This window comes from Macrotis lagotis, chromosome 6 (genome assembly GCF_037893015.1).
Source record: "Macrotis lagotis isolate mMagLag1 chromosome 6, bilby.v1.9.chrom.fasta, whole genome shotgun sequence".
Lineage (NCBI taxonomy): Eukaryota > Metazoa > Chordata > Mammalia > Peramelemorphia > Peramelidae > Macrotis > Macrotis lagotis.
The window spans coordinates 119,143,640-119,163,708 of NC_133663.1; the positions used below are offsets into that span (position 1 = coordinate 119,143,640).

Below are 20,069 nucleotides of genomic sequence, written 5' to 3' on the forward strand. Positions count from 1 at the left end.
AAGTGAAATAAATGAATGAATGATTAAAACATCTATTAAGCACTATGAGAAAAGTACTGTGCTATATACTGGCATATACATAGGAAATTAAGTTAGTCCTTGTTTTCAAATTTACTTTCTAATGGAGGAGAGGACAAAAATGGAAAATTTTTACTGTATGTCTGATATAAAAGTCCTGAGGTTCATAGTGGGTAGTGGCACAGAAGATATACATATTTTTCTCTTTAACATAATTTCCACTGATAAAATGATAAATTTCTAACATAACTAGATCTATTTCTAACACACGCATTTGACAGCACTCTGGACTCGTAAATGGCTGAGTACAAACAAGTTATATGTAGAATGGATGCAACCAACTCTGTTGATTAATGGTAGGGTCTAAAATAGGTAAAGAAGATGTTATTGAATGGTTTATAATTGGACATAAATATGGGTACTGAGAGAATTATTTGTATTTCTTGGACGAAGGATATGACAGATGAAGGAAGGCATTTGGATTGATATATGATGAGAGAAACTCTATATCCATGCATAAAGGGTACAAGGAAAGTTGCCATTTTACATTCAAAAAAATTATTCTATGTCCCATATAATGAAGAATGAAAATGTAATTAATTTGTCTTTCCATGCTTATTTTAATATCTTAAAAATATCTAGCAAAATTAACAGTTCATAAATTAATAGATCTTTAGGTAGCAAATTATTGTTCCTGAGGAAAGGCGTTGAGGGGGGAAGATGTAATGTGGGAGGAAGGATGATGAATCAGTGAAACAAAGTGGTTGATACTAAGAGATTGTAATTAATGGTATTCATGGAACTGATTAAAATTGCCTAATTTTAAGGGTTTTATTTAAAGAAATTATTTTTTTTCCAGAAATAATATTCTTTTTATTTTAGAAGGATACAGAAACAGATAAACACCCTTTTCCCCTCCCTCCCTTAAATAAGAGCATTTGGAGTTCCACTAAGTTCCCAACAGGTCCAAGCCTTCCTATTTCCCTTTCCTCAGAGTCATAAGATTTTTAAAATTATCTATATTCTTCCCTACAGCTCAAACCCAATCTAGGAGGGAGGGTAGGGATGAGAGAGCAAGAAAAGGAAAACGTGGGCCCTCCTTAATATACTAGATATTCCTTTCCCAAGAAAAGGATGAAGGCTCAGCTGATTGGAGTAGAAAAATGGAAGGGAGGAAATGGAGATATGTTATTTTTTCTTTGGGTAGGTGGAGGGCTAAAAACAACTTCCCTTTAACCTTACATATTTATATATTTACAGTATATATGAGAACAAATGTTTGGGTGAAGTCAGTTCTCATGATGGGGAGGATAAAAGAGAGGGAAACAGAGAGACAGAGAGACAGAGAGAGAGAGAGAGAGAGAGAGAGAGAGAGAGAGAGAGAGAGATACATACATTATCAAATCTCTCTTCTTGGTCATAGTCTTTCTCTACCCATCCAATTTTTCAAGTATCAACTAGAAAAAGTGAAGGATTAGGAAGTGATGAGAGTTGGAGAAAGAAGGAATGTTTGAAGGATTTCAGCTCATACCTCTCTCCAAGAGAAAACTGAGAGAACAGGGGAAGGGTATTCCACAGGGAAAAGGGATCTGAACGCGTGTGGACTTTGAAGCAACCAGCCATGCCTGCCAAGGCATGGCAACCCTGCAATGCATCTCCAATTGGGGTGGGAAGCTATGCCTAACCCGCCTCCTCCAGGACACTTCGAGGTGACTCATCTTCCTCCTGTAATAGATCTGCTTGTTCTATGGCTTTTAGCACATTTTTCTTAGAAGTATCCTGGACATCACCACCCATCAGAAATTCATCCAAGATGAAGTAGTCCTTCTCAAAGTTGAAGATGATGTCGAGTTCACATACACTGCCAAAATATTTGTCCAGGAGTTCCACATATCGGTGGACCAGTTCCAGTGTGATAAGCTCATTATCTTGGCCCTCAATGGCACAGCAGAAGTACAAGACTTGCATATCTTTTATAGACTACTTTGAGATCTCTCCACTCCAGGAAGCTGCACATCTTCGGCTTTCTGGCCAAGACGACCTGCATGCGTTCTCGAACCATCTTTTTCCTCTCCTTGTCTGACATAGCCAGATACCATTTCTGTAGCCGGCTGAGCAGCAGCATGAACCGCATCATCCTTGCAGCCTGGGTCGTGGCGCATCACTCCTAGGCCACCATACAGGCCTCTCTGCTTCCTCTCTCCTAAAGAAATTATTAATGTTTCATTTACCTCAGCTAATCAGTGATGACACAAAGCATCCCATGTAAAGGAAATGTCAAGTAGATTAGAATTTTATCAATTTGTTATAAAATTACTTTGTTTATGAAAGCAGTTTTCAGTAGTTCAAAAGACAAAGAACAGGAAGTATCCTCATTAAAGGCAAAGTATTTTTGGCATGAAATCATGTACCTTTCACTTTGTAAAATCAAATCAAAACAAAGTAAAATTTGATAATTTCTATCCTGAGCTTGATATAACGTAACATAAATGTTATTCTCATTTCTATATAGTTGGGTTTTTTTAATTTGTTTGGTTTTGTTAGATTATAAACTTCTTAGTAGTCACTGACCACATTTAACTTGTCTTTTAAAACTTTTAAAATTAGCACTCAGAGGCACATAACAAATGAGCCTAAGCCTTAAAAATGATAGTTATGTAATTTTGAATGGAAATTCTTAGCACTACCTCTGCAACCATGGAAAAAGCTTGCCAACATTAAAGATATATAAACTCTGAATAAACTCATTAATTAACTTGAGGCTTTTAACCTTTTTTAATTTTATACCAGCCTCTCCATAGTCACTTAGTCACCTACAGGGATAAAATCTATTTTCAACTTCTGTTCAAAATGGCAGAGAGGAACCAGAATTTCTGTTAAGTGCTCCTGATATTCAGTCAGAACTGACATTAATCAAGTCTCTCACCAGATTTTGGAGTGGTATCCATTTCTATTAAAAACTCTAGAAAGTTTAGGAATAAATGGAGTGTTCCTTAAAATGATAAGTGGTATATATCTAAACTCATCAACAAATATTATAGGTAATGGGAATAAACTCAGAGCATTTCCAATAAGATAAAGGGTAAAACAAGATTCCCATTGTCACTATTACTGTTCAATATTTTCTTTAAAATGCCAGCAGTAGCAATAAGAGAAGAAAAAAATTGAAAGAATCAGAATTTAGCAATAAGGAAGCAAAGCTTTCACTCTTTGCAGATGAGATGATAGTATATTAATAACCCAAGAAAATCATCTAAAAAACTCCTTTTATCAATTAACAAAATCAACATAGTAGGATATAAAATAAATTTTCAGCATTTCTATATAAGAACAACAAAGCCCAAGAGCAAAAGATAGAAAGATAAATTCCACTTAAAGTAATGGTAAACAACATGAAATACTTGGGAATCTACCTTCTAAGACAACTCAAGAAACTGAACACAATTATAAAGCATTTCTCAAATAAATAAAGTCATATCTAAATAATTGGGAAAATGTCAAATACTGATGGTTAGGTTGAATCATTATAATGAAAATGACAATTCTACCCAAAGTAAATTACTTATTCAGTGCCTTACCAATAAAAGCACCAAATAGTTATTTTACCAAGCAAGAAAAAAATAGAAGAAAATTCATCTGGAGCAACAAAAGTTCAAAAATAACAAGATAACTGATGAAAAGAAATGTAAAGGAAGGTGGCTTATCTCCACCAGATCTAAAACTATACTATAAAGCGTCGGGATTCAAACAGGTACTGGTTAAAGAAACAGATTATTGGATCAGTGGATTAAAAAAGGTTCAAAAGAAGCAGTAGTAAATAACTATAGTAATCCCAAAGACATTAGCTTCTGGGATAAGAACTCACTATTTTGCAAAGATTGTTGAGAAAATTAGAAAATAATATGACAAAACTAGGCATAGATCCACATCTTACACTCTATACCAAACTAAGTCAAAATGGGTATGGAATTTAAACATAAAGGATAATGCCATACATAAATTAAAAGACCAAGAATTATTCTATCTTTTGGATCTTTGGAAAGGGTACAAATTTATGACCCAAGAAAAATTATACATTATAAAATACAAAATGAATGATTTTGAGTATATTAAATTAAAAATAAAATCGCTGCCAAAATTAGAAGGAAAGCAGAAAAGCTGGAAAACAATCTTCACAACTAGGAGTTCTAATAAAGGTCTCTTTTCTACTGTATAGAGAGAGCTACATCAAATTTATAAGATTGCAAGTCATTCCCCAATTGATAAATGGTCAAAGGTTATAAATAGTTTTCAAATGATGGAATTAAATCTATATATAATATGAAATAATGCACCAAATCATTATTGATTGGAGAAATGCAAATTAAAACAACTCTGAGGTATGGCCTCACACCTATAAGATTGGCTAAGATGGAAAAAAAGGGAAAATGATCAATTTTGAATAGGATGTAGGATGGTTCGGACAATGATGCATTTTTAGTGGCATTGTGAATGGATTCAACCATCCTGGAGAGCAATATGTAACTATGCCCAAAAAGCAATAAACTCTTCATACTTTTAAACCCAGCAATTCCAATTCTAGCCCTATATACACAGAAGAAATCATAAAAAATGGGAAGAGTCCCACATATTAAAAAATGTTCATAGCAACTCTTTTTATACTGGCAAAAAATTGGAAATTGAGGTGATGTCCATCAAATGGGGAATGTTTAAACAAGTTATGGTACATGAATATTATGGAATACTACTGTTCCATAAGAAAACTATAAGTTGTCAAACTCTAGAGAAGTATGGAATGAATTATAGCATCTGATGCTGAGGGAAGGAAGCAGAGCCAAGAAAACAGTATAAACATTAACAACAACATTGTGAGATGATCAGCCTTGATGGAAGCAACTCCTTTCAGCAGCTCAGAGAACTAGGACAATCATATTAGATTGCCTATGAACAATGCTATCCCCATTCAGAGGAAGAAAAAAAAAAGGAAAACAAAAATCCTTCAGATTCTGAAATATGCTACATTCACTTAAAAATACCTCATATATTTCCTTCCCTTAATTCTAATTCCTCATTCCAAAAATGACTATTCTGTAAACTTGCTTAACACAAAAGTGTATGTACATCATTAACCTGACTGTTCACTGCTGAAGGGAGCGGGGTGGGAAGGGAAAGTGGAAGGAGAATTTTTTAACTTAAAAATATGCATAGCCATATGGATAAATGATGAAAAGTATTCATCATATATATTTGGAAAAATAAAGTCTTAACCAAAAAATACACATTAAAAAAGAAATCATCCAGTAGAATTGTCCTTAAATCCTGGGACCAGAGAGCAAAATAGTCATTGGAAGAATCTATTGATCTCCTTCTGAATGGGATCCCAAAGTGAAAATGCTAATGAATATTGTAGTTAAAATTTAGAATTATAGTATCAAGTGGAAAATCCTTCAAGTGACTACAAAGAAGTGATTCAAATACTGAGGAACTACAGTCAGGTTTACAAATGACCTGACTGGGATGGCTAGGTGGTACAGTGGATAGATCACCAACCCTGGAGTCAGGAGTATATGAATTCAAATCTGGCCTCAGACATTTAATAATTACCTAGCTGTGTGGCCTTGGGTAAGCCACTTAACCCCATTGCCTTGCAAAAATAAAACCAAAAATGACAACAACAAAAGCAAAAAATGACCTGGCTGTATCAACATTAAATGATTAAAGGGCCTGGATTATGATGTTCTGGAGGTCAAGGGAGCTTGGATCACAACCAAGAAGCAATTAGTCAGCAAGTTTGAGTATAGTCTTTTTTTTTTAGATTTTTCAAGGCAATGGGGTTAAGTGGCTTGCCCAAGGCCACACAGCTAGGTAATTATTAAGTGTCTGAGACCAGATTTGAACCCAGGTACTCCTGACTCCAAGGCCGGTGCTTTATCCACTCTGCCACCTAGCTGCCCCCATTGAGTCTAGTCTTTTAGGGGAAAAGATCAGCATTTAGTGAAATAGGTGACTTTCAAATTTTCCTGATTAAAAAAAACCAGAGCTGAACAGTAAATGTTGTTCTTCAAACAGGAGACACAAAATATACATGAAAAGGTAAATAGGAGAAAAAGAAATAGACTGCTATTCAATAAGATTTAATTGGTTACATCTTTATATGGGAAGAAAATTTTCAAAACACTTGGGAATTGTAAATCTATTATAGGAAGTATACTGAAGTTGAAGGTATGTTCATAAGTTGATTTTGATTGAATGATTTAAAAAGTAAGACTTAAAAAGTGGGGCATAGTGATGGGACTGGAGGAAGAAGGATACAAAATAACTGAGTAAAAATATGTGATATTTTATACAGGGAGAATTAATATTAGAAATCAACAAAATAGAATGATTTGGGGCAAGTATTTTTTGTTTTTCTTTTTACGAAGGCAGTAGAGTTAATTGACTTGTTCAAGGCCACACAGCTAGGTAATTATTAGGTGTCTGAGGTCGGATTTGAACTGAGATCATCCTGATTCCAGGGTTGGCGTTCTATCTATTGCTCCACCTAGCTGCCCCTGGACAAGTATTATGGGGGGGGGAACACCAAATACTAAACAATTCTGTTATTTCACTCATACCTCATTCCTAGAGATTTATTTAACAAGATTTAAAAAATTAGAAATTTCTCAAATTTGTGTCATATGCATCAAAGTAGAAATAAGCCAGTGGCATGAAAAATATTTTGGCACCCTAACACAGTTGATGTATTTGCCTTTGCCGTGTAAAATCCCTAAACTTAAAAAAAACAACTATAATTATCTTCAAATAGGAAATATAATTTATTCATAGGACACTTTCATTGTTTTAGCTCTTCTACTTTTAACTATGAACACAAGCATAATGTTATTATGAATGTTAAGAAAACATTTTCAAAAATACATATGATGATTATTCAACTTCTTTCAGAGCTTGTCAAATATACAGTTTATCTCTTTGACTCATGCCTTTGAATCCTTTCATGGAGTGCAAATGTGTAACACTACTGTTCACCTGATGGATAATCCTTAGTTTAATTCTGCTGAAAAGTTGAAATGAATATTTTAATTAAAGCAATGACTTTCCATTCATAGGTTACTTGCTAAGGTTATGACACCAAACCAATTTCCAGCAACTCTCAAATATGTTTAGTCCTTATACAGCTCTCTAGTGAATAACAACCTTGTGAATGGCAAGAAAAAGGTAGATTTTAATCACTATTTTCTTTGAAAATTTCTCTTCTAGGGCATTTCTTTTGCACTTCAAGGTTGGCTGAGTTTGTTTAAAGAATTTATTATTCAATTCAGTTACTGATATTTCAGTATTATTTTTTTAAAATGTGCTTCAGAAGTTTAAGACATTTGACTTTAAATAAACAATATTTGACTAGAGAAACAAGGGGGAAATGGTAAGAAAAACACATTGGAAAAGATTAGGGAGATTTTCTATGGTTCTTTGTAGTAATTCTTTTAGCAATATCAATTAATCAAGTCAGTAGCTAAATAACATACTATGAGATAAACCATGTGCTAGGAAATGTTGTATAGTATGGTTTTAAATAATAATAATAATAATAATAATAATAATAATAATAATAATAATAATAATAATAATACATTTGCAAACTTTAGATTGAACTTTACTGATTTAGCCTGTGATTTTGGTAGTAATAATCAGATTTATATTGATACTTTTGGTTATAATTATGAGTGCCAATGGAATAATTTTCCTGGCATCCTAGCCTTGCTCAAAGCCTTGTCAAAAGAAAGAACAAGAAGTTAAAAAAGAAGTACCTAGTTGGTTTAAGGGGTAGACTGTTAAACTCAAAAATTCTGGTTTCCTAGTTTATCCACTTCTCAACTCCCATGATTGCCTCAAGTATATACAAAATATATAGGCAATTCCTATGTATGAATATCATTCCCTTTGTTTTTAACTTGTTAATACCTCTCCACCATCCAATACTTCCGTCTTTTTCCCTGCCTCCTCTACTTCCTCAAATTTTTTTTGTCCTCACAATGAAATACATTTACATTTGTTCTATAGTCCAACATCTCTGTCTTCACTTTTTTTAGTATTAAAACTATATTTGGGGCGGCTAGGTGGCACAGTGGATAAAGCACCGGCCTTGGAGTCAGGAGTACCTGGGCTCAAATCCGGTCTCAGACACTTAATAATTACCTAACTGTGTGGCCTTGGGCAAGTCACTTAACCCTATTTGCCTTGCAAAAACCTAAAAAAAACCCCAACTATATTTGGGAGCAACTAAGTGGCATAGTGGATAGAGCACCAGAATGTGACATTAGACATTTAATGCTTACTTAGCCACATTTGCCTTGCAAAAACTTAAAAAAAAAGAATTGTCTTTGCTGAACTGCCTGGAAGAACTAACTCTATCATAGTTGAACATCACACAATGCTTAATTAATGTGTACAATGTTCTGGTTCAGCAAGTCACTTAACTCATTGTCTTGCAACCCCTGCACCCCTCCTCCAAAAACAACTATATTTGAATAATTATTCAATTTTCCCAGATGTTTGTCCTCATCTGTATTTTCTTGAAACATTTTCCATCATTTATGGTCCACATTTCTGTGGAAGAAAAGTGAAGCAAGTGACTGTACAGCTCTCCCTCACATAAATCCATTTCACCTTCCTGATGTCTTGTTCCTCTTCCAGAATGAAGAACAAACAGCCATCTATGACTAGTAGTAGCAGCTCCTCAGGGGTCCCACCAACAAGTTCTAATTGGGTAATGCAGCTCCTTCCTTCCTTCCTTCCTTCTTTCCTTCCTTCCTTCCTTCCTTCCTTCCTTCCTTCCTTCCTTCCTTCCTTCCTTCCTTCCTTCCTTCCTTCCTTCCTTCCTTCCTTCCTTCCTTCCTTTCTTCCTTCCTTCTCCCTTCCTTTCTCTCTTTTTTTCCCTCTTCTCTCTCCTTCCTCTCCTTCTATCCAAATAGGGAATCAAATGCTTTTCTGTCTGTGAAAATTTTGCTCAAAGGAATATAAATTTGGATCCCTGAAAGCTTGCAAGATATCTTAGTATTTATGACTCAAATTTCTTTTAAGGACCATAACCTTAAACCCAAGTCACTTTGACTCTCATTGATTAACCAATAATAAGTCCAAGTCTCACTTGATAATATAATATAACAAGCAATTGTTAATATGATATAATATAATATGATATATGATATAATTAATATACTATAATATAATGTAACAATTGTTAATATAATAAAACCAGCATTTGTTTATGTTTTGGTCAGAAACCTTGAAGTTTCTTCCACTCCTGGAATGATTTTTTTTTAATTAGATAAAAGAGGTCAATCTTAGCATCATTTCTTACCTAGATTTAATCATTAAATGGGCATTGCCTCAGTTAAACTGAGATCTGGGAAAAATCTTAGCGTAAAGAGATCAAGATCTCCTACTACATATGGTGTCATCTCCAATCATATACATATATATATATATATATATATATGTATATATATATGTATATATATATACATATATATATATATACATATATATATACATATATATATATATATATATATATATATATATATATATATATATATATGGTCACTGTAGCAAGATGACTCAATGTGAGAGAGTTTGTCTGGTGACTTGACACAACCTTCCATCCTTTAAATCCAATTCATTTGCAAGTTATGTCATCACATTCCTGATGTCATGGTCCTCTTCACATAGAAATGATAAACAACGAAAGACCATTGCTGCAAAATTAGCAAAACTTATTGTGCAAAAAAAGGACAGATATGGGGTGGCTAGGTGGTGTAGTGGATAAAGCACCTACCCTGGAGTCAAGGAGTACCTGGGTTCAAATCCGGTCTCAGACACTTAATAATTACCTACCTGTGTGGCCTTGGGCAAGCCACTTAACCCTGTTTGCCTTGCAAAAAGCTAAAAAAAAAGACCAAAAAAAAAAGCACAAATACTATATTAAATAAAGGCAATCAAAGAACAGTTTTTTTTTTTTATTTTGCTAGTAATCTATTAGAAGAGGTGTTTTTTACTTGAAGTCCAAGGACCCTCTGATTAGATGTCATAGGGTCAATGCTTGGATAGGGAAAAAAAAAAACAAATTTCATTTTATTAAACTCTCATTGAAAATTAGCATTTCTTGCAATTGTATAAAAACATTTTTCTGAGAAAAGTCAATAAGTTTTTCCAGAGTATCAGAGTGCCAAAATGTAAAAATCCTTATGTTCAAGTAACATCTAATTTCATCTATTGTTTGCTAGTTTCTTCTTTTTTCTGTATGATTCATCTGCCTCAGAATATTAGCACTGAATCTATGTGCTTTTCTGATAGGACATATTTCTGGGAGCTTCATGTGACCCAGACTTTGTATCTTGGTTTCCCCACCTACCCTTGGTTCCTCATTCAGGGAGAGGTTTTCCAGTCATCTTAGTTCTTTGGAGAGTAGAGGTTTGTTGTGAGACCCTGCAGGCCCTCATATATTGGTAAGGTCAGAGTTTGGGTGAAGGAAATAAAAGTGGTCATGCTCTCTTGGTGAATTGTCTGAAAGTTTGAAATTCAGAGAAAACAGATAGCTTACAGAATTCTATCTGAAGCAGAATAAACCAATTTCTGATTTATATTAGAAAATATGAGAGATTTGAATCAGGGAACTGGTTTAATATGAGAAATATTCTATGCTTTATTATAGAAACATCTGAAATCATGAGTAATATTCCTCTCTAGATAATATTTTTGTTTGACTAGATCCTCCTTAATATAAGGAAATGGTTTTTCAAAGATTGAAGATACAAAACATCACTAAATCCCTATCTGTAGCTTCATCTATATCTGTACAGCTACATCTCTCTTTCTCTCTCTCTCTCTCTCTCTCTGTCTGGCCCAAGGTGTAAGAGCACTCCCAAGCGCCACCCTCTGTCTAACCAAATAAAGAAGGGTATATAATGGATGCACCTTCAAGCTCTCTTGCTTCTTCTGGGTTTCCCTTTAGAAGGATGGAGCTTTCTCATGCTCTTCCTTAATCCACTTGGAGCACTATGAATTTCTCACCATATGTCCTGGTTAAGCCAAGCCTCAGGGCTGACTTCCCTTCTATCTCTCTTTCTCTGTCTCTCTGTCTATCTGTCTGTCTCTGTCTCTGTCTCTGTGTCTCTCTGTCTCTGTCTTTCTCTCTCTCTCTCTCTCTCTTTTTCTCTTCACCTGGCCTGTTCTCAGGATGTTTACTGCTTTTCTTATTAAATTTGGCCAGTTTGCTTTGTAACAGTATTTTGCCATAATAAAATACTGTGCAGTTTTAACATCCCAGAGAGCATTCATTTACTTTGCCTTTTCAGTAGCCTTAAATCTCCTGTCTTCAATTTCTAGATCTTTAATAATCAGCAACAATAATACAAGGTGGTAATAAGGATTAGGTTCATACATGTAACTATACATAATGAAAATATGATGTAGAAATAAATTATAATACTGGAATTAATTAGGGTAGGTAAGCATGGAAAATAATATATCCAAATATATCTAATTTAATCTAATATATATATATATATATATATATATATATATATATATATATATATATATATATATATATATATATATACAGGGAGTTTTAGATATATATATTATATCTAAAACTCCCTGTATGTACACTGGTAAGTATGTCCACAATGTAAGGGCATATGATTACAATTTCTGGGTTGTCATTTTTTTCTTTTCAACTCATTTGATGCAAAATAATTTTTTCTAGTACATTTTTAGTCTATTATATATTTTTAAATGTATTTCTTATGACACAGGTTGCAATATTTTTTCTTCTACAAACTCACTTTTTTATTTTTTGGATGTTTTCAATTCATATTTACATTTATATGAGTTAGGTTTATATATTCCTTCATTTTTTTAATATTAGAATTTTTTCCAAGTTATGTTTTTTCCTCTCTTCTGTTAATAAACACAATAATATTGTCACATTGTTTACTTTAATCTTTGCAAGCATAGCTCTGATCCCACAAACTCCCCATCATTTTCCTCAATCCTTCCTTCCATTTTTACTCTTATCCTGATTTTAACTTTTTAATTATCAATTCTTTTTCCAGACTTGCTTTTATTGGTTTATTTAATTATTCCTCTCACCCCCCCCAATCAAGTAGTATCACCATCTTTTAATTTGATCTTTCTAATTATTTTTTATTTGAAATCTTATTTTCTGCATCCTTTTCAGGAAAGGATTTCTTTCCCTATCTTTCATTTTTTATTTTTCCATTCTGTCTAATGTAATCTTTTATTTTTTTGGTTCATGACCTCTATACTTGTTTTCCACTCTTCTGAACTTTTCATTGAATTAAAATTTTTGAAATGCTTTTTTTAGGTCTGAACTTCTAAACAGTTTCTATAATTTTCTTGTAGAATTCTCCCCTTATCCTCTTTTTCTATTATGTTTCAGTGTGAAAAAAAAATACTAATTTCTACAGGTGATAGATACTCAGTGAGAATACTCTGTCCTTTATTATACTTACTGTTCATTATTGCTTCTTGCTAGTCTTTTATTCATGCTTTGGATGTCTTTCCCATAAGAGCTCTTATTCCTATTCCCTAAGGTATAAGTGGTATCTCTAAGCCCCAAGTCCCTACAGATAATGATCCTTGCATGATTTCTATTATCCTTTACAGTCTCTCTCTTATCAGCAGGAATATTCACCATTAGTACTGTCTCCCATAATTGAAATGTTTCCACCTTTATTTTTTTCTTTTAAAAATCTCATTAGTCTATTGTTCTTTCTGAGAGATTAAAGGAGTTATTTTCCTTTCATTGCTGATTTTTGACTTGAGTAAGATATATCATATATTCCCTTCCATCTTCTTGCTCCATTCTCTTTTTTTACTTTGTCCCACAAAAAGACCAGTATCTCATCTATAAGCAAAATGTTATAAAATTTAGTCCAAATGTTAGTCCTGTGTTCCTCTCTAATATCTTTAGTTCCCTCACCCAGAAACTGAGAAAATTTTAAGATATAGAGTATGGATTTCTGTGAAACTGTGAGTTTTGGAAAACCTAAATTGAGTAAATTTGTGCTCCATAAGTATGAATAAGTATTTTGCTCTATTCCCTCTATCCCTCTGCTTGGATCAAGATCTCTAGTAGCACAGGATCCTGGGATCTGGGGTTACCAGATAGGGGCTACTGAATTTAGTGCCACTGAAAAGCAAAGGAATTTGCATACTCTCTCTGGCATGTTTAAACTGCTCAGGATTTTATTATGAAATATAACAAAGTAAACAGATTAAAAAATTCTTTTTCCTGGAAGGGTCAACAAATGCTTAAGATAGAAATGAATAACAAAAAAGGAGCACTGGCTGGGCCAGAGACTGTTGACTTAGAGTGGAGGTCCAACTCAGGTTTTATAGACTTTTGCCTTATCTGGGCACTGAGAGCAAAAAGGGCAACTCCCTTCCCCCATTATGTGACCTGGATTCCAGTGACTGGGATGCAGGTGACTGGGGGTTGGGAATGAAGAGACAGGAACAAATTTTACCTTAAACAATGAAACAGTGGTAGTCACTTTACATCTCAAGAGAGAAGACTTTTCCATTCCCTTAGATGTTAACAGCATTAAAAGATTACAGATTTTGTTTTCCTGCTACATTCATGGTTCTCTACTAATTCTCAGCTTCACTGCCATGGGCTATCTTTAAATAGAGGACTTCCATATAGTAGATGCTTAATAATTCTCTGCTGAACTAAATTGACTTGGAAAATAAAGGCATCAGTTAGGTCAGCTGAATCACGGAAGAATATTATTTGTTCATATGCCAGCTCTACTCCCCCCCACATTTTCTTACAGCATTCTGTTTGAATTTTCCCTTACCTTTATGCACTCTGCTTTATATCATGTTTATCTGTATATGTCATTTTCTTCCATTCAATTGTAAGCTCCTTGAGTACAGTAATTATGCCATTTTTCATATTTATAACTCCAGTTATCTTGCAGCTTTTTGCACATAATTTATATTTAATAGGCAGCAATGTGATACAATGCAGTAAAAGTATTTCCTCTCCATTTCTTAGTGTTTTTAACCTGTTGCGTAACAATAATGGCAAACTAAAATGTGATTATAAGGTAAATTTTATTGCAGAGATTTCAATAATTACAAAGGTCAAGTGACTGAATATATGTACTGACTTCCATTGCCTGCTGCTGATCAACCTAATGTTATCCTGGCAACAAGGACAGTATTTTATTAAAGTTCAATTGTCACAAACACCTTAAATTCCCTTGGGAAATTTTTGATAAACTTCTATAAAGTTTATTTTGTCTATAATCCTGCATATCACTACTTAAAAGAATTGTTCATGGAATTCTTACAAACTTTAACTCTACTAGTATTTTTAACCCAAATGTTAAAAGACTAGAAATAAAAAAAAATGCTATTCTGACATTATAGGCCATAAAATTATTTCTTAATTCTTGCACAAATATTCTTACCTTAGACATTCAATGTACTTGTGTGGTTAATGAAAATTCATTTCTCACAAGTCCTCTTCCAATTTATTATTCATAGATTGACCATCTCCAAAATAATAAGGTTGCTTATCATATTTCTCAAATTAATATTTGAAGCATTTTTAAAAAATTCTATATTGTAGAATCCATTTAATTGAAGACCTAATTATGAATACTTTCAATTGTGTTTCCTGACTGAATCAGTTTTGAAATTTTTAAGGGCCATATTATATCTTTAGCCAGTAGAAAAACTCTTATGTGTCAAAGAAATTAAAGTTGGGCATCTGAAATCAATATCATCAGTATTAAATACAGTCAGAAATCTCTTGCCAATGAAATTAGCAGCATAAAAATAACTGACCTTACATGATATTTGCTTATAGACAGAAGGATTCATTGGGATTCTTCTATTGGAAGAACCATTTTAAAAGTATGCCATACAGAATTCATCAGAAAGATGTCAAGGGATATGAGTTGTCAAATGTCATGGCATCAAGACAGGTTTATTGCTCATATTCTGAATTGCATTTTGCTCAGGGGAGTTTAAATTCATAGGACACTTAAAGAATAAGAAAGTGACATTGTCAAATGAGTTTTAAGAAGTTTATTTTTTATTGATATTTTATTTTATATTTCCAATTACATGGTAGGAAAATTTTTCAACATTCATCCATTTGCATGTTTGTTACACATTTTTTCTACCAGCCTTCCTTCCTTACCACCCTCCCCTCAGTGGTGAACATCCTAGTAGAAGTTGCACATGCTCATTTGTGTTTTAGTATATTTACATATTAGTTATTTTGTGTGTGAGGTATTAGAACTAAGGGAAAAGAAAGAAAACCATGTGATAGGAAGGAAAAACATAAGGAAAGTTTTTAGAAAGTGAACATACTATCCATTTAGACACTGTGAGGTTTGGGGTTTTTTGTTTGTTTTTTTTTTTTTGGTTTCAATTTGTTTACCTCTGGATGTGGGTAGTATAATCCATGACAGATCTTCCAGGGTTGTCCAAGTTCTTTGAAAAGCTGAGAGGAGCTTCATCCATCATAGTTGGTTAACTCACAATGTAGTTGTGAATGTGATCAATGTTCTCTTGTTCCTGTTCCCTTTGCTTAGCGTCAGTTCATGTAATACTTTCTGGAAGCTTATTATGAGATGGACTGGAGTAGAGCTCGACAATGCACACCAATCAGAAAGCTATTAGGTGTGAAGTGATTAGTGTTTTAAATCAGGCCATTAGAGGATAGAGTGGGATGTATAAGAGAAATATGAAAAAGAAAGCAAAAAGACTTGGAAACAGTTTGGATATGGCAGGGGGAGGGAATGGGTTGACTGAGGGTGATACCCAGGGTGTGAAACTCGGACAGTGGTGATATGTCATTGACCATGATAGAGAAGTTCAGAAGGGAGAATTTAGGACAAAAGATGAATTCTGTTTGGAACATTCTGCTATGAAAATATTTATAGAACATCCAGATCAAGATGTCCAATGGACAGCAGGAGATGCAAAATTGGAGGTTTTACATAAAAAAATGAACATAACATTCATTTAGATTCTGTGGGGTTTTTGTTTGTTTCATCTTTTTTTTTTCTCTCTGGATGTAAATGATTTGTTCAAAACAGGTTTCTTAGGATTGTTCTAGATTTCTGAACTGCTGAGAGGAGCTAAATCCATCATAGTTGGTCAACTCGCAATGTTGATATTAATGTGCACAATGTTCTTTCCTGGAGAAACATTATGGTTGGATAAAAAAGATATGAATATAACATCAAAGGTGATAATTGTATCCATAGGAGCTAATGAGATTATTAAGTAAAATAATATAGAAGTAACAGAGAAGAGCATCAACAATGAATTTTTGGATGATATCTATGAACAGAGAAAGGATCTGGAAAACGATCCAGAAAACAAAACCAAATAAAACTGAGATGTGAGATTTAGGACCAGTAGGAGAAGCAGAAGAGAATGATGTCACAACAATCTAGAAGAAAGAAAGTATCCAACATTAGAGATTGATCAACAGTTGAAAGCTGCAGATAAATCATTTGAGATGAGAATTAAGAAAATGGTATTTGACTTGGTAATTAAAAAGTAATTGGTAACTTTGAAGAGACTGTTTCTGTTGAATGAAGAAGTCATAAATCAGACTGCAGAGAATTTAAAATAGAGTAAGAGTAAGAAATAAAAAAGAAGATGATTATAAACAACTTTCTTAAAGTGTTAAGACAGGAAAGGGAAGAGACAAATAGCAATATGACTTTCTATCCAAGTACTTGGCAGTTACTGGTATATAGCAGTGCTCCATAAATGCTTTTTTGAACACTTAATAAAGTATCATTCAAAAGTCTGATAGACTGAGTAAATGCAAACAATTGTCTATTTAGATTTTAAAACTTTGACTCAGTTCTTAAAAGCCAGAAAATTTGACTAGTAGTCTATTGTGGTAATTCTTTTCATTTATTGAAATTATTTTTCTTAAATGTTCTATAAAAAATGAAATAACCTATGTACCAAAAGAAAACAATGCTTTCAAATTATTGTGGAAGCTTATTTTTTAGTTAATTTTAAAATGCAACAAAGTAGTTTTTGCATTTTAAATATGACTTCCTCCACCTCAAACCTCACTGCCCTATTCATTCTACAACTGTCAGTTTAGCCTTCCCTGGTTGGGAATATGACTGAGACTTCTAAAGGATTTTAGATTCTAAGGTTAATCTGAATGGTTTTTCTCGAACTTTCAGTTGTGTGCTTCTCCTCAATCATCAAGGCAAATAAATCAACTCTTCAGCAAAGATAACTGAAATGCTATGGTAAATGTAATATTTACAAAACACTTCCTTTGGACATTGAGAGATATGCTTACAAACACACCCAGAAGGGTATAATAGTTTATATACAACCAGAAACACACACACACACACACACACAAACACACACACAAACACACACACACACAGACACAAATATATAAACCTATGATTATAAACACACACACACACACACACACAAATATATAAACCTATGATTATGAGAAAAAAAACTGGAACACAAATCATCAAGATAACCCAAAACTTTAATACAGAAGGACATTGATATGTTTCTTTCTCCAGAGAGTCAGTCATTACATAGTTTGCCATATGTTATTCTATTAAACATCTCATTTCCAATATAAGGAATTGATTTAAGCTTAAATGATTATGGGCTATTCACTACCTAGGACATATGAAAGAATACAAATGGACAGGCTATTTTCCTCCTATTAATTTTTGATTAACCAATTTATTTTTCCAGCAACATGGCAGCTTTCAACATTCATTTTTTTGTACGATTTTTGAGTTCAATAGTTTTTTTTTGCCTTCCTTTCCCCTGCCCCTTGACAGCAAGTAAGCTGCATGACTATGTTAAATATATATCCATATTAGTTATGTCATGAAAAAACCATGAAAAACAAAAAGAAAAAATGAGAGGGATAACAAGGGATAAAATAATTTTTTAAATGGAAAATAATAATGCTTTGTTCTACATTCAGAGTCCATGGTACTGTCTCTCTGAATGTGAATGGTATTTTCCATTTTTAGTCCTTTAGAACTGTCTTGGATCCTTGTGCTACTGAGAAGAGCTAAGTCTATCATAGGTGATAATCACATAGTTGTTGATGTTAATGTGTACAATGTTCTCCTGGTTCTGTTCACTTCACTCGGCTTTCATTGATTAATGTAAGTCTTTCCGCACTTTTCTGAAGTCCACCCTGAACAGACTATTTTCAAAGAAAGAAACAAAAGAATCACCAGACATTAACAAATTGAGCAAATCATAACACTAAGAGAAAGAGAAATTAAAGAAAACTAGAACTTCCTTTAAATACCTGTCACACTGGCAAAATTAATGAAAACAAAATGAAAAAAAATAGTTTCAGAGGGAAAATAGACACATTAATTCTATATCTAAATCTGAAAATTGGTTCAACCATTCTGTAAAATCATTTGCATTCAAAAGTCAATAAAACTATATGCCAATGCACATATCTAATATGCAATTGTAATTTATAGAAGTGATAAAATGCAAAGATATGCAAATGTGATTAAGCTATAGAGTATAGGACATGGAATAAGGAAGAGCTAAATTTGGATCCTGCCTTAGACACATTTTAATTCTATGACAAAAGATAAATCACATTTTTCTCTGAGACTCAGTTATCTCTTCTGTAAAATGGGAACAATAATAGGAACAGACTCATAGAGCTACTGTGAGAACAAATCAGTTAAATATAGGTAAAGCTTGTTGCCAGCCTTGAAGCTTAATGTAAATGCTTCCTATTAGTATTGTTCTTACTTTTATTCAAAGTTAATAATAGTAGTTTCTGTTACTACTATTATTGCCATTACTATTATTCATAGAAATGTAAGGTTTCAAAGAAACCTTAGAAATTAATATGAATTAATGCATAGGGAAGAAAGTAGAACTAGGAATATAATAAAACATAACTTTGTAAGAGCAAAAAAATGTTGAAAGATTTAAGAATTTTGATCTCTATAATAAGCCATAATAACAGACAATCAATGACATATCATGTATCCTGAAATAGAGGTGATGGACTCAAGATTCAGTATGTGATTTATCCTTTCACATATGGCCAATGCTTAAAATAATTTATCTGTAGCATGTATGTGAAAAGTTCTGTTCTCTTTTGTTATATTTTACCTATGGAAATGGGGAAAGGTAGGAAGAAAATAAAATAAATACTAATTGGGCAAAAATGGTAAAATAATGTAAAAGTTAAATGAAATGAGGGGCGGCTAGGTGGCATAGTGGATAAAGCACTAGTCTTGGAGTAAGGAGTACCTGGGTTCAAATCCAGTCTCAAACACTTAATAATTATCTAGCTGTGTGGCCTTGGGCAAGCCACTTAACCCCATTTGCCTTGCAAAAAAAAAGAGCCTTAAAAAAAGTTAAATGAAATGAATTTTTAAACAAAATCATTATCTGGAAGAAATGTAATACAATAGTTTCATACAAAATGGCAAATGTATGAAAAAATCAAATATAACTAGAATTCATGCAGAATATAGAAAGAATAAGAACAAAAATGTTAACATGTATGCATATACACATGCACTTTAACAGTAGCATTGCCCTAACTTATGGGAAAGAAAAAGAAATTTCAAATTGGAAAAAGAAAACAAAAGTATTGTTGCTATTATCTCATTAATGTTAATGTACACATTTAAAAAAGCTCATTAATTGGATTTATAGTTAATATTGTGTCTTATTTTATTTGTATATTAAAAGATATGACATTTAAGAGAATAAATAAAACAAACAGCAAAATAGAGTCACAGCTCCATCAGCAATATATATGCCAGCAAGAACATAAATGATAAAAGTTTTCCTAATAAGATAAAGATATTATTTGTTAAATTGTTTTGAAAAAGTGGAGTTTTGCATTATTTTAAGTCATTGATAATCTCAGAAGTTGCTTGGAAGTCATCCCTAAGTGAACACTTCATTTGATTAAGAACACAAATCAA

At 33.0% G+C, this 20,069-nt stretch overlaps 1 pseudogene; it reads right to left on the bottom strand.

The window, feature by feature from the left end:
- Nucleotides 1-1,698: 1,698 nt before the first annotated feature.
- LOC141492207 (AP-1 complex subunit sigma-1A pseudogene) lies at nucleotides 1,699-2,155 on the bottom strand (annotated as a pseudogene).
- Between the last annotated feature and the right edge of the window lie 17,914 nt (nucleotides 2,156-20,069).